The 15,561-nt window shown below is 38.4% G+C and overlaps 1 protein-coding gene across 3 annotated transcripts in view; it reads left to right on the top strand.

Moving 5' to 3' along the window:
• FGF12 (fibroblast growth factor 12) overlaps positions 1–15,561 on the top strand; it is a 585,069-nt gene that overhangs the window by 354,963 nt on the left and 214,545 nt on the right. The window lies entirely within an intron of this gene.

Raw genomic sequence — 15,561 nt, 5'->3', positions numbered from 1 at the left:
GCAGAAATCACAAGACAGGAAAAGGGCAGTATAGAAAAAAAGGTGAATTTTGAAGAAAATGATTATATAGCGGTCAGGCACGGGGGCTCACGCCTGTAATCCCAGCACTTTGGGAGGCCAAGGCAGGCAGATCACCTGAGGCCGGGAGTTTGAGACCAGCCTGACCAATATGGAGCAACTCCGTCTCTACTAAAAATACAAAATTAGCCGGGCGTGGTGACACGTGCCTGTAATCCCAGCTACTCGGGAGGCTGAGGCAGGAGAATTGTTTGAACCTGGGAGGCAGAGGTTGCGGTCAGCCAAGATCACGCGATTGCACTCTAGCCTGGGCAACAAGAGTGAAACTCAGTCTCAAAAAAATAAAAATAAAACTAAATAAGTAAATAAAATTAAATTAATAATTATATAGCAATGACAATAGTAAGAAAGAAAGTTTATGTGTGTGTTCAAAAATAGGCTCTAAATAATAGAAGAGAAAATGATTGAATTGGAAATGAAAGCAGACAAATCAATTCTTCTGAGAGATTAATAGATGGAAAACATTGAGTGAGATTTTAAGAGAGAGGAAATATATATAGAGAAGCTCCAACATGCATTTCAAAGGAGTCCTGGGAAAGAAGAAAAGATACAATGTCAGATCATCTATAATCAAAGAGATTAAGATAGAGAATTTGCAGAACCCCAAAATTCATATGGGCTTTTCCCATCATGTGGATTCTTAAAACAATCCACACCTGGGAATATTATAGTAATGTTATAAAATCACATGATGATGAAGATACAATATTTTAAAAGAAGTCAGAGAGAAAAGAGAGATTAACTACAAATGAAAGATAGATTGCAGACTTGTCAGCAATAATAGTTGCTAGAAGATGATGAAATTTTTTTCCAGAATGCTGAGGGAAAATAAGCATCTTTTTGATGTTATGTGTCCAGTTAATTACAATAAGAAAGAGAGAGAAATAAACAAATGTAATGCCAAACACTGAGACATTTTTACACTTTAATAGATTGGTTCCTTATTGGTTCACAAAGAGGGGGTTGAGTCTGGGAGGAAAGAGGGGTTATAATGATGAGCAAAAAAGATGGTAAACATGTTTGTAAATCTATCATAATAAATGAAAAAAAATGAGGAGCATTTCATGGGTTTAAAAAGAAACCAGAACTAAAATACTAGCCAGTAATAGGAATATGTAGATTTGAGTTTTTAGCCATTTGCATTATTTGATAAAAGCTTAGTAATTAGCAGTTAGATTTGGATTTTGTTAAACTACACATTTATGTTAGATATGTAAGGATTACTACTAAAATAATAGAGACAGAACTGTAATTTCCAATTCAAGATAAAGGCAAAAATTGGAGAGAGTATAAGGGAGACTAAATCAATCTAATTGAAGGAACATAAGGATAAAATAATGAAGCAAAGAAATGCATAATAAATAAAAACCACAAACGAAGATGATAGAAATAAAAACAGCTAAATCAGAAAATTAAAGTTAAAGCAAAACGATTACAGTCATCTATTATGGGAATTTCAAATCAGATGAAGATTCAAAATCCAAATATTTGGTGTTAATACAATGTTGAATGAGATAATCAAATTGCTTGATAATATACATGGCATATTTTTATGTTAAAATGCACAACACACAAAGGGCAGTAGGTACTTTTTGTGGATATTTACAGAGGGAGTACAGGCACAAAAATATTAATAGGAAGGCTACCTCCCAAATTCAGAAATATGTCTGCATCTCGTTAGCAAAGTAATAGAATGGAATTAAAGAGATGACTGTAATGGTTTGATTCTATAAAACGATTTGAAGCAATTATGGAAAATGCTAGTATTTGTTAAATATGGGTGATGAGTACATGGTTGAGAGGCAGTGAGAATGATAATCTGTTCTATGGGTTCTGGAGCCAGGCTGCCTGCACTCAAATCTTTACAGCCCTTCTGCTTATGAAATTTCGGTGAGCCATTGGGCAGTCACTTCACTTGCACCTTAGTATTAGCATCTATAAAATGAGAAAAAAATACTAACTTCATAGAGCTAATGCAAAGATGGAATGAGTAAGTACTAGACATAGAAATCATTTGAGTCCCTGGCTCATGGTAAGCACTGTTAAAAAGGTTATTATTAGTTTTCTGTTTTCTGCATGTTTGAAATATTTCATGCTAAAAAGATAATTCAAATTAATAAAACTGTTAATGGATAGGTAAAATTATAATAAATCTTCAAATCATAATCAAGATAATCTTCATCAAAGCAAATTAAAATTACGAATAAAAATTCCTACGTGGTACATATAGATGTTTTCAGAGCCTCAATATCAGAGTTAAAGAAGAAAATCTTATGACCATTGTATCTAATTTGTTTTCCCATTTATGACTACACAGGTGATCCATGGAAAGAATGGATTATGTGTGGATACATACTTGGGAAGAGTTTCAATTTTTTCATCTTATGTGGTCACTAGAAAGAAAACACAGAGATTCTAAAATTAAACCAGATTTATAAAACAGTGCAAGATTTTGAAGCATCAAATAAAAAACCCAATGTTTTTGTATTTTTGATTCTGTAACACATAAACAAAATGCAACATACATTTTAATGTTAATTGTTCTCCCAAACATGTGCCCTTTAAAAATTATTTGTTGACAAATCATGCCTTTTCTTAATACAATGTGTCACATGTAAATGGGAAACTGTTTTCAATTTTTAAAATAGGTTATAGGTGTTAAAGTCAAGCTGACCTTCTCCATAAGTTTGAGAGATTCCTTAGCTATGGGTAGATCAATCCTTGCTGTATTGAATCCTGAAATATGCTTCTTGGAGTCGGCCATGAGAGAAGTAGGCTTTTGATCATGTCTACAGTCAGATCAGCCACCCTTGAAAGTATTGTCCTGGCACTTTGTCTGAAAACACTGGTTCATTTCTTTATTCATGAGATCTTAGCCTCTATGTCACAGTCCATCATTATCAGTCACAGTGGCAGTTCCTTGTATCTGTGTTTCACTTGTCCCTAAGAGCCTCCCAAAATGAATGTGAGTTATAGCACCCAACCCATGTTTACATATTTACAGTGTATGTGTTATCCACATTTGATAAATATTTTCAGTGCTCTTTTGTGTGATGTAATATCAAGTAATAAATCAATTGTATTAATATAGTTTGTCTAGATTATAATTTAATTGAAATTTTAATAATCTTCATTGATTTACAGTGGTAAAAGATATATCTATTAAAAATGTTTTCTCCATTTTTAATTCTAACTTATTAAAAATAGCTTGTAAGTATCTATCTTGACCTGAGAGTCCCTCAGGTTTCTGGGACCTAGACTTGGAGCCACTGAACTCTTCCAATACAGTCGTTTTATAGATGAAACCTGAAGCCCAGAGAGAAGAAACTAGGTCACTGAAAAAAAAATGTTTGCTTCCTGTATGTTAATAGGCACTATGCTAAGAACTAGATATTCTGTAATAAATAAAAGTTACATGGCCTCACCCTCAGGGATGCTACAGTCTAGAGTGGGAAATAGATAATAAACAACAAAGAGAAATAGCTATCTAGTTACAAATTCGACTACGTGCAATGAAGGGAGGTGAAAAAAAAAAACAGTGTGCTGCCAGATAATATCTGTACAAATGTGGCGGCAGATTTAGGTTGGAGGCCTAGACAAGACCTCTATGAAATTGTATTTATGCAGTGACTTGAATTTATTTCAGGAAGAAAATCAATCCAGGCAGAGGGAAATGCAGGTGCAAAAATCCCTAGGTCTGAACAGAAAGAGGGCACATGTGCCTAGAGCTTAGTGAGCCAGGGAGAGAGTCAATTAAGATGATGATGAAACTGTAGGCAGGAGCCAGATGGTGCAAAGCTCTCCCGGCCATGCTAAGGGTCTGACGTTTTCTTGTAAATGAAATGGGAAGCTGTTAAAGAGTTTAAGCAGAAGAGTGACATGATCCAATTTATATTGTAAAATATTACCTTGACTGTAGTGTGGTTTGGAAGGGAAAGAGTGTTAGTGAGGAGGCTGTTAGTGGAATCTAGCCCAGAGCACTCGATGGCCTGAACAAAGGTGGGAGGCAGTGGGGATGGAGAGAAGCAAACAATTGGAATGAGACCCCAAATGTCCGGATCCCACTGCCCTGCATATGCCCCTTTACCACAGTGCCCGAATTTACCAGGATCAAGGCTGATGGATGTGTTCTTGGAGCTCTCAACTGCTCTTTTGCCGAAAGTATTATTACACCACTAGAACTCACTCTGGTTGACTCTGCAGAGGCAAAGCATTTTGTGTGTGTGTGTGTGTGATGGTATGAAAAGATGATAGACAAAAATCACATTTAACAACCATAACAAAATACCTGAAGGTAATTTACATTTGGGCTGCATGAGGGAATTCCTCAGGCTTGCCAACCTGGATAAACAGATCTCTGATATCCAAGGCAGTTTCAGGACAAGTCCAACATTTGTGCAGCTCCCCTGATGTCAGGGAACTGTCATGCCTGTGCTCGCCCAAATAATGTGTCCTGTTCATTTATTTCTGGTGCCAAGAGATGTGTCTGTGAGAAAAGAGACTCACTGAGAAGATTTTTCTATGCCAAATGAGGATGCTTTTATTACAGAACACTTTCTGTGTGCATCGAAGTGTCTACAGCCCCGCCACTTTTTTTTGTGACAGGAGGCCAAAAGCTATGTCTGCAACTCCAGTTTAGTGTTTGCTTTTTATTCCTGGCCCCTGGCTTTATAGATTTCCACAGGGTTTGTGGGCTGATCACAGTTAAAGAAGTAGAGAGATGTATTAGCACGTTAGAGTTCTTCAAAAGACAACCGATGATTAACAATGAGGTGTAAAGCAAAAAGCTTCCACCCTGGCTCTGGCATGGATTAACTCTGCAATTTAGCACTAGTGATTTCACCTCTGTAAGCCTCAGTTCCCTAATATATATGTAAAAAAAAAAAAGCCCAATGATAGTACCTGCCTTAAATTATTTCAATGAAAATTCAGAGATAATCCACATAAAGTGCCTGGCATTTGTTAACTGCTTTGCATTTCCTTTCTGTGAATGAACCTCAGGAGAATTTGCCCATTGCTACTGTTTAACTAACCGTGGGTTTTCCTATCTACATTAATTCTGTCTGAAAGTCAAATCTACCATATAAGCATGGCTTCCTAGTCATAGAGCACACTATAATGTGTCTTCCTAATTTCTTAGAACAAGCTTTAGTTCAGTGGGTCTTAGTTATCTAAACAATTTCACAAGAAGCAAAGTATGGCTATGCATGAAGAAATGAAATGGCTTTCTGGATACCATGCAGCTCGTTTGGGATAAGATCAGGAAACCTCTGGGAGGCACAGAACTGGAAGATCCTGGTATATTAAAGAGCTCTGACTCCAGGGACTGGAAGATGTGCTGCCACGCGACTTTCCCCTCTCCCTGGTGTTTTGTTTCTTCATATGTAACATGAGCCTTGAATTAGATTATCCTGAATGGCTTGTCTGGCTCTGAAATCTTAAGATTTTAGGATTATCTTCATGTTTGAAGTGTCTTGTGGTCGGCATTCTCCAGCAATCATTTTTGAGCTGCCTGGAAAGCCATGTTCATTCCAGGTCTACTTCTCTGGGTGATCATTCGAGAAAGACCAGGGAGTTGTAACCCAGTGAGGTTGACCAGTGTCAAACTCCCCTCCATGAACAGAGATTCTGAAAAGGCAAGAAGGTATTTGGCTTCATGGGAATGCCTGCGTTAAGCTTTCTTCACCCACACCTTCATTAATATTCTACATTTAAATGGTGCTCCCTTAGGAAGATGATGATTGATTCGGATTCGGATTTGGGATTTGGATTTACAACTGAAATGAGACTTTCATTCTTAAGGTGGCTGAAACGTTAGCATACCAAGCACAGTCAGTCCTCTGGCTGACAGCTTTTTCCATCCCCGTTGCCACTGCCTATCTAAGGCCCTTATTAGATAGAATAGCTCCCTAACTGGCTCCCATAACCACAGTATCCTTTGACTTTCTAAAATACTACCCTCATAATTTTAGCCCCTGACTTAAAATCCTTCCAAATTTTCCCATTGCTTAATGCATTGGCCTCTGAAGCATGTGGGGCATGACAGCCATTGGCATATGAAAAAAAACTATTACAACTTTTTTTCAGATACAGGTTCTCACTCTGTCTCCCAGGCTGGAGTATAGTGATGCAATCATAGCTCACTGCAGCCTTGAACTTCCGGGGTCAAGCAATCCTCCCACCTCAGCCTCCCCAGCAGCTAGGACTGCGGGTGTGCACCACCATGCCTGGCAATTACAACTTTTGTTTGTGTTTTTCACTGATCTCATTTTAAAATTCCTATTTTGTGTTAATATTATACACAAAATTTACAGAGTGGCACATACACGTGGCATAAATTATACATGTACATATATGAAGGCTGTAGATTTAAAATATTTTACTGATAGAGATGTACAATTAGAAAAGTTTGGAGATCATTGACTTAAAGAATAAAGTAAAACTTGTTATTAGCTTTGCTTAAAGATCCTCAAGTGTCCTGGACCCTGCTTCTTTTCTGCTGTCGCCTCCAGCCCCTGCATGCACCCCCATATTTCCTTCACCCTGACCACACCCAGCTACATACCTGGTCCCTGCACATGCTAAGCACATGCATCTGTCTGTGCCCTTGCTCCTGCTGGTGCTGCTCAAAGCAAAATCCTCCTGCCTATTCTAGGCTAACTATAAAATGGTACTTCATCTTTAAAGCTTTTTTCAACTGTTTCTTGTCCCAGAACCTGCCATCCCAGGTAAAATGAGCATCCCCATTCTGTGATTCCATGGCATTTTATTTGTTCATTTATGACAGCACTTTAAATGTTCATGGAAATAATGATTAGTTGTGTATGTGTCTCCTTGATCAGATCGTGCCTTCAAGGCAGGAATTGCATCTTACTCATCTTTGTACCCAGCACCTAGTGCATGTCGGAAGTCAATAAATGGTGCTGGAACTATTTTAAATTTTCATGAGCATATTACAAAGAAGAATCTAGGAGGAAGGGGGCTAATGCTATGAGGAATAAAACTGGCTCAGTACAAAAACCTTGTCCCTATTGGCATTTCACATCTTAGCTCAGTTTTCCTGCCCTCCGTCTCCTGTCTTCTACAGCTCAGACTGCTTTGGTGAAGAGGAAACTCCAAAAATGAAGGTTTTTTTCTTTCCATGTAGCTTTGAGACAATATGAAGATTGAGGATTGCCTGTCTCAAGGTCATTCGATTCCTGTTGAAATGTGAGGCAACTCAGGGCTTTGGAGACTGTGCAGTTTATGGAGGAGGCTGCTGTGCTTGTCAGACTGTGTTCAGTGTGCAGGACAAAATTGGAAGAAACGCACTAGAGGCCAGAGGCATTATATTCAAAGGCTATAAGCAGCTCTTTGTACAAATGAGAAGCTCCTTTGAAAGTCACAGGTGACAAAGGAAAATGCCAGGTATATCTTATTACTTTCATTCCTTCAGCATACAAACACTCCTCATCTACCTTGTGCCTGGCACTGTGTTAGGTGCTGGGATAGAGTTGATGAATATGGTCTCTGCCCTGAGAGGTTCATAGTTCAGCAGCAGAGACAGGGGTGTAAACAAGCACCTCTAAAATAGTGCACAGCCCTCCTAACCTATGCACAATGGAGCTTTGAAGAGGAAGTGATTAATTTTGCCTCAGGGTGTCAGGGAAGACCCTGTGGAAGAAAGCTGTGCTTAGAAGGCTCTGGAGGACCCCTGGGCAGAGGAGGAAGGCAGGGGTTGTGCTTTTCAGGCAGAGGTGTCTACAGAAGCAAGAGAAAGCAAGTAGAGAAAGGGCTGGCAGACTTTCTCATTAAAGGGTCTGTTAGTAAAGATTTCAGTCTCTGCAGGATATAGGGTATCTGTTGCAACTACTCACCTTTGTTGTTGTAGCATGAAAGCAGAGGCAATGCATGAGTGAATGGGCATGGTCATGCTCTAATACTGTTCAGATTAAATGAGCAAGAAAATGAAAAAAAAAACTTTATTAACAAAATTGGCAGCCACAGGGCTATAGTTTGTGGACTCTTGGCATAGAGGAAGGATCTTCAGAGAGCCTCTAATCTGTTGGTTATTAATCTTTACAATTATTAGGATTGCTTTACACTTGCTGCTCCCTGCTCCTGGAATGTATTTCTGTTAGATATCCTTAATGGTTTCCTTCCTCTCTTTCTTTAGGCCTCTGTGATGTTATCTTCTATTCGTTCTGTCCACAATAGCACATCCATCCCTTGCATGCTCTATCCTTTTATATTGCTTTAATTTTTATCATAGCACTTATACTAACATTTTATTATATACTTTATTGTTTACATGTTTATTTTCCATCTTCCTACTAGAATGCACGCTTTATGTTTTATCCTCAGTTATATTCATTGGTGAGCTGGAGCTGATGGTGCTCACCTCTTTCCAGCTTCACATCTATGTTCAGTGATGTCAAGTAGTAGTTTTAAAGCAGTCATAGTTGAAGTAGTTGCACTGTGGAAATCATCCCATGGAAGTCTGGTTTTGGATTTTCTTTTCTGCTCTGTTTTTTTTTTGGAAGGGGAGGGAGGTAGGGGAGAGTTGATTTACTAGCATGCACTGATTATCCCTTTTGCCCAGAAGAATAACTGCCACAAAGGCTGCTGCTCAATAAATATTCATTTTTAAAAAATAAAATGTGCCATTGGTATCTATTGATAACTGAAATAGAATGCACTTAGTTACAGAATCCTCTTGGAATATCAGCACTTTTGGGGTTGATTCATGGCCCTCAGCAAGGTAGCTGCTGATGGTGTCTCTCGTCTTCATTTGACCAATGGGGAGATCGAAGATGAGGGACAGGACATGACTCACTTTACTCCACAGAGCAGATTCTGCCAGGCTAGAGTGACACGTCTTCAGCCTTATCCTTTCAGTTCTGGAAGGTGTTCCTCCAGGTCTGTTCACCACAGTCTGTTGAGTGAATGAGGGGCCTCAGGCCTGCTTCTCCTTTACTAAATAGCATATATTTTTAATGAATCCCCATAGATCAGTAGAGTTGCAATTTTTCAGTGTGTTCAAAAGTCCAGGTAAGTTCTGTCCCTTTTCAAATGCTTACTGTAGCTCATTTCTGATTTGTCTGGGACTTTGATTTATGGTATGTAAATATGCCCTAGTCTATACCCTTTAGTTATGATTGGTCAGAAATGTATTTGCTTATGAACATTTTCTAACCCTAATAGTCTAATTTTGAAGTCTGCATCAATGTAATGCCCCCGAAGCCCTTGACAAGAATCACACTTAACAGCTTCTTCAATCTCATTTCCCTTAAGTGGACAACATTAAATGTTAATACAGAAGGCACATTTGTAAACCCAAAGAGGCTGATTAAAAGAACCCATCAAACTATTCCACAATCCATGTTTAACATTTATAAAGAAGGTTGCATTTTCTGGATGCCTGGTAAACAGTCTTTTTAATTCCCTGTCTTAAGCACCGACTAAGGAAACGGAAAAGTGAAATTGTATTTAGTGGACCATCTGGCTTATCTCAAAGCTTTCCAGGACATCAGGGTTAGAAAAGACCTTTCATTCTCACTCAGAGTGTCTCCGCCTTTGGAGACATCCACGTCCTTCACAGCTGCTCTGACCTGTAGTTTTTCTGCTTCTTTCTGATTATGTCCAGTGATAGAAAACTCACTCTTTCCTTAGGCAACCTGTTCTGTCTTTGAATACAATAAACAGAAAGTTCTTTTTAATCTGCATATTCCTGTAACTTTCACCCATTGGCCCTAGGTCTATCTCTGTGGAGCCACTCAGAACAAATTGGCTGCTTCTTATTTCTTTGGATTTTCAAGAATGTGGAGACAGCTCTCCAAATCCTCCCTCTTCTAGGCTCTCACATCCCTTCAAATGCTTCCTTTTCTAGGCTGCACGGCCACTGTTAATTCAGCCATTCTTCATATGACAGTCATTTATACCCTCTTTATTTGGCTCCTTTCCTCTGGACAGGTTCCTGTTTTGCCAGTACTCTTTTAAAGTGACTGAACAGTGCTAGGGAGTGGCTGTGACTTTGGGTCAAAGTGGTGCAGCTTCCTTGAATCTCAACAAAAAATGAAAAATGAGAAAAGAGTACCTCATACAGTTCGTTGTTATGCATAATAAATAAAACCATAGTAAAAGTATCAGAAGTGTGCCTGCCACGAAGGAGATGGGTTCAATATACAGCCATTGTTATCAAAAGTACTATTAATTCTCTAGATATGGCCCCCATTACATAATTTTCATTATTGTTATAATAGTTTTCATTTTAGATTGGAGTTTATATGTAGAACCTTTCTCTAAAGTTTGGGTATATGTGAATACGCTAGCCCTAGAAGATTTTAGTATCAAAGGTTATATATATATATATACATATTTCTTGCACAGTTTTCTATAACTGCTTTTCTATCAACCCATACTTTAATAACTGATTCACAGCTAGATACTCTCCCCTCCTTATTCTCTCCTCTCTTCTCCCTTCTTGCTCCCCAACCCTCAGTTTTAATAAGGTAAGAATTTTGCTCTTTGGAAAGGAAAGGATGATGTCCATTCAGCATATAGGAGCTGAGTTCTTGTCTGAACTCATCAGTGTGTTAGCTGTGTGACCTTGGATAAGACACTGTCTCTCCGAGCCAGAGTTTTGTTTTTTGTTGTTGTTTTTTTTTTTACCTTTGAAGCTAATGAAGTAAAGTGTCGATCATTTCCACGTCTAAAATTCATCCTATTTCCTGTAATTGAATATTCATCCTGAGATTTCTGACCAGGACCCCTTGGCTCTGTCTCTGTTCTGGGTTTCCATCGTGTACCTAGGAAATACTCCATAGCACTAGATGGACTGTCAAGCCGGCAGGAACGTCTAGATAGCTCCAGCATGTGTCAGCTTTTCTGAGTGGCTCTGAATTCAAATGTTCTGCTGAAATTGCCATGTCATCTTGATGGGAAGCAGTATTGAACCCGAGGTCCCATCCTTTACCTTCCTTATCACTCAGCCTCTTTGAGGAAAACATTTATTACTTGCTTTTTTAGCTGTACTTAGTATTTTTAATAAAATTATTATCTTAGAATTTTTTTTAATTTATAGAGATGTGAAGATAGTACAGAGTTCTCATATACCCTATATCCAATTTCCCATAGTAACAGCTTACATTAATGTACAATATTTGTCACAATGAAGAATCTATATCATTACAGTATGTTTAACTAAAATCCATACTTTATTCAGATTTCCTTCATTTTTACATAATGTTCTTTTTCAGCTCTTGGATCTCATTCAGAATACCCCATTACATTTAGTTGTTATGTCTTTTTAGACTCCTTTTATCTATGACTTTTTCCTAGACACTCGTTTTCTTCAATGACATTGATAGTTTTTTCTTTTTAATTTTTTACTTTTAACGTGTATGGGTACATGGTGGCTGTACATATTTGTAGGGTACACGTGATATTTTGAAACAGGCATATGATGCATAGTAATCACATCAAGGCAAATAGGTTATCTCTCACCTCAAGCATTTATCCCTTCTTTGTGTGATGAACAATCAATTTTGAGGAGTACTGGTCAAGTATTTTGTAGAACATTATTTAATGGGCATTTGTCTAATTTTTTTTTCTCATGATTAGACTGGGGTTGTGGGTTTTTTGGAGGAAGATCACAGAGGTAAAGTGCTATTCTCATCACACAATCTCAAGAGAACATACTATCAGCATGTTTTATACTTGATGATATTAACCTTGATCGCCTGACTGAGGTAGTGCTTTGTTTGTTAGGTTTCTCCACCATAATATTACTCTCTCCTTCCCTTTGCATACTGTATGTTTTGGAAGGAAGTCCAAAGCCCATTACGCACAGCCAATGGAAGTTTATTTCTTATTCAGTTCACGGTCCAAGGTAGGTATTTCAATGGCAGTCATCTTTCCTTTACCTGTTATTCGGGGACCCAACATTCTTCCATTCTGTTGCTTCTATAGCCCCTAGGGCTATGTTATCTTAATCTGGCCGGTGTTAAGGAAAAGAGAGTGTGGAGGAGAATGTTTGCTTTTAAAAACCTTGGCCTGAAAATGGCACACATCACTTCCACTTCCATTCCATATGACACTCATTCATCTGCCAAACCTAACTGCAAGGGAGGCTAGGACATATGGTCTAGCTGGGTGCCCAGAAAAAAGAGGAAATGGATTTCAGTGAAATGCTTGCAGTATTTGCCACACCACTTTAGAGCACAAAAGGGAGCAAACCAACCCTTCCTCCCCTACCATCTAATAATATAGTCATCATTTCATTAAAAAAAAGAAAAATAGTAATGGAAGAGCATAATTTTAAAATCAAGGAGTCATATAAACTGGCAAATATTAGCTTCATAGAAAACCTATTCCATTGACCCTATTTGTCTTAGTGTCACTGTTGTGCTAGAACATTTGTTGAGAACAGGTACTTACTTGTATGTCTGCATTTGAGAACCCTTTTCTCTATTCTGTCTATACCAGGCTGCATCATTCCCAGAGTGGAATGCCCTTTCTCTGGTTTCCTTGCCTATGGCAATCCTACTCATTCTTTAAGTGACAGATGAAGTGCCTTATCCCAACCTTCAGGCAGAACTGGTCCCTTGCTCCTTGGTGACATCACATCGCTGTGATTCACTTCCTTATTTATTAGCTCTCCCACACTGGTATTATACACAAATATGTTTCATGCATTGGACTGGGTGCTCCCTGAGGACAGCAAAGGTTTTCGTTTTCTTCATATCTTGGGTCCCCAAGCATAGTCTGATAAATAAATGTGTGTTAGTTGAATGTACCCAGGATGTGGGATATGCTGAAAAGTGGTCTCATTTTATACCTCCTTTCTTTAAAATAAAGCAAAACATGTTCTGGTTTTCCCCATTGTAAAGGAGATTGTCACTTATGATACCTGAGTCTTCATGGAGAAGGTGATGTTGAGCTGAACCTGGAAAGGTTGGTAGGACTTGATCGATGGTAATAGACATACAAGATGCCACTCAGGCTGCACAGCTTTCTGTGCCCCATCTATATTGTATATGTTCAGGGTATTTTTTTCAATAGATGATCAAGTCTCCTTTGAAACTTCTGTAATGCAGGATGTTCATTTTCACATATCACAACATGATTAAAACGCAGACTCTGGGCCTGTTCTGGCACTGCTCTCAGAGATGGGTGCTCAGAGTCTGATGCTCATTATCCTGAGCAGGAGTTACCAACCCGAATTCCCAGGGCTCCAACAGGGGATGGCTACACCAGGGTAAAAGAAGTGTTTAATTACAGGTACAGAAAGAGGAGCACCAAGAAAACAAACAATCATTTACAGGCTTTAACGACTAAACTGGCATGCATCTCATTACCATAAAAACATGACTTCTTTTTTTTTTTAATTATACTTTAAGTTTTAGGGTACATGTGCACAATGTGCAGGTTTGTTACATATGTATACATGTGCCATGTTGGTGTGCTGCACCCATTAACTCGTCGTTTACATTAGATATATCTCCTAATGCTATCCCTCCCCCCTCCCCCTCCCCCACAACAGGCCCCGGTGTGTGATGTTCCCCTTCCTGTGTCCAAGTGTTCTCATTGTTCAATTCCCACCTATGAGTGAGAACATGTGGTGAATTCTTAAAGTGACTTTATCAAGCTTATTAGAAATACAGTTTGAATTGTAAGACAGTTGCCCTCTTCGTCCCTTCTATTGTTTTATATCCTGTACTTTTAGCCCACTGTTTACTTTAGTGACTTTACAAGCTCAGTTAATGTTTACTAAAGCAGAAGCTGGAGACATACTCTTTTCTCAGAATGCTTCTTTTACCTCCCTTATACCGTGTCCTTGATTTTCATAGTTGAAACATTAGACTTTAATTAGGATGTATATTTTATGGGTTTTCTAGTTTGTACTCGGTCATTATTCATTTGAAATTTGCAAGGATTATAGAGTAGGACTTTTAAAAAATCTTACTATGTAGATGCAAAAACTTGAAACTCAGATGTTAGATGAGTTGATCGGGGCCACACAGCATTTGAGGTTCAAATCTATAGGTGAGTCTACCACATCAGAAGCTGCCTGTCAGCCAGGTAGCCAAAGGCAGAGGCACACAGAGAGTTGTTTGCAGCAAGGACAGAAAACCAAACACCGCGTGTTCTCACTCATAGGTGGGAATTGAACAATGAGAACATTTGGACACAGGGTGGAGAACATCACACACCTGGGACTGTCGTGGGGTGGAGGGATGGGGGAGGGATAGCATTAGGAGAAATACCTAATGTAAATGACGAGTTAATGGGTGCAGCCAACCAGCATGGCACATGTATACATATGTAACAAACTTGCACGTTGTGCACATGTACCCTAGAACTAAAAGTATAATTAAAAAAAAGAGAGAGAGTTGTTTGCAGTGATGTTAGCTAGCCATGTGTGTCCCTGACTTGTCCATAGTTGTGGGATTAGATGAGCCTATGGAGGAAATGCATTGAAGACAAATCCATTCTTCTATTTCTGACACCATTCAAGGCAGAGGATTCTAATGTGCTCAAAGTGAATAGAGACTCCTATGAAGGAACAAACAACCATTCAGTTTAACTTCCAGACTTTTATTGATGAGGACATTGAGGTTCACAAATTTTAAAAAACTGAATTTATTTAACTCATAAAGGTAATACATATCTATTAATTAGAATACCTAATTTCCAGTTCAGTTCTTTGCTCATTAGTCTGCTTCCTCATTCCCAATTTTCTTGACATCTCTTTTGCTTCGTAGGACTGCTTTGAAAAAGATGTGTTGATAGAGGCATTGCCCCATATTCCCAAATAATGCGAATGCGATCAAGTCACATGTGCAAAAGTCCCAACCGCAGACACTTGTTATAGGGTGTAGGCCAATTCTCAAAGAATTAATCACATTAAATGCTTAACTAGAATTCTTTTAGACCTAAATATCAATAATGCATTCAGTGTAACACACAGTGCCTGCCATATTGCTTGGCAGAAAAAAGACATTCTTGGTAAACATTAGTTGAATAAATGGATGAAGGATGAAGCTGACTAGCTTAAATTCAGCGATTGTCCTTCTGAGGATACCATGTTGTTACTTCAGCAATCATATGATTTCCATCTTTGCCTCCATTTTTATCACCAGAAGCAGCATATTTCTTTTTCTCCTCATTTTAATGAAATAATTAGAGCTATAAGGGCACTAGAATACTTCATTTTTGCTCAACAATAGAGACAAAAATGGTGATGCGGTGGAAAATAGATTGTTGCTGGCAGCCAGCACTGCAATGAGAAGGCTTTAAATATTTATATTAGCTGATGCACAAAAATTCAAATGTGTTATACAAAGGTTAGTTTGAAAGTATTTGTGTTTAGAGGGTTTTTAAAAGATGAGCAATTCTGGTTTGAAATACTTAGATAAATATGTATGACTTGATTTTTTTTTTTTTTTTATACTGGAGAAATGAACTTTGGAACACTGAGGCTCCTCTCTGATGAAGTATTTA

The sequence above is a fragment of the Pan troglodytes genome, chromosome 2 (assembly GCF_028858775.2).
Source record: "Pan troglodytes isolate AG18354 chromosome 2, NHGRI_mPanTro3-v2.0_pri, whole genome shotgun sequence".
Classification (NCBI taxonomy): domain Eukaryota; kingdom Metazoa; phylum Chordata; class Mammalia; order Primates; family Hominidae; genus Pan; species Pan troglodytes.
This window is presented reverse-complemented; position numbering and strand designations above follow the sequence as displayed.